Raw genomic sequence first — 501 nt, forward strand, 5'->3', positions numbered from 1 at the left:
TGCACACCAATGTTCATAGCAGCACTATTTACAATAGCAAAAAGATGGAGGCAGCCAAAGTGCCCATCAACTGAAGAATGGATAAATAAACTGTGTTACATACACACAATGGAATATTATGCTACCTTGAAGAACAACAAGGAAGCTACAAGCCACCGCATAACATGGATGAACATTGAGGGCATTATATTGAGTGAAACTCGTCAGTCACCAAAAGAGAAATAGTGCATAGCACCACTACTGTAAAGGACTAAGAAAAAGAACCCATACTAAAGGGGGGTGGCAGGGATTCTTTGTTGAATGCTGGGATGTTGGGGGTGGGTCAGGGGAGGGAGGGGAAGGTGGAGCACAGGGCAGGGATTAGACACAGATAATTTGGATGCTGAGGAGGGGGGCAATATACAAAAAGGGAGAAGGGAATGGAAGAACAAAGCAGATGGGAGAACAATTAGGCAGGTCTGAATGGGCTAAGTGGGACAGAGGTAAAGAATGATGTATGCA

The sequence above is a fragment of the Chrysochloris asiatica genome, unplaced genomic scaffold (genome assembly GCF_000296735.1).
Source record: "Chrysochloris asiatica unplaced genomic scaffold, ChrAsi1.0 scaffold00565, whole genome shotgun sequence".
Taxonomy (NCBI): Eukaryota; Metazoa; Chordata; class Mammalia; order Afrosoricida; family Chrysochloridae; genus Chrysochloris; species Chrysochloris asiatica.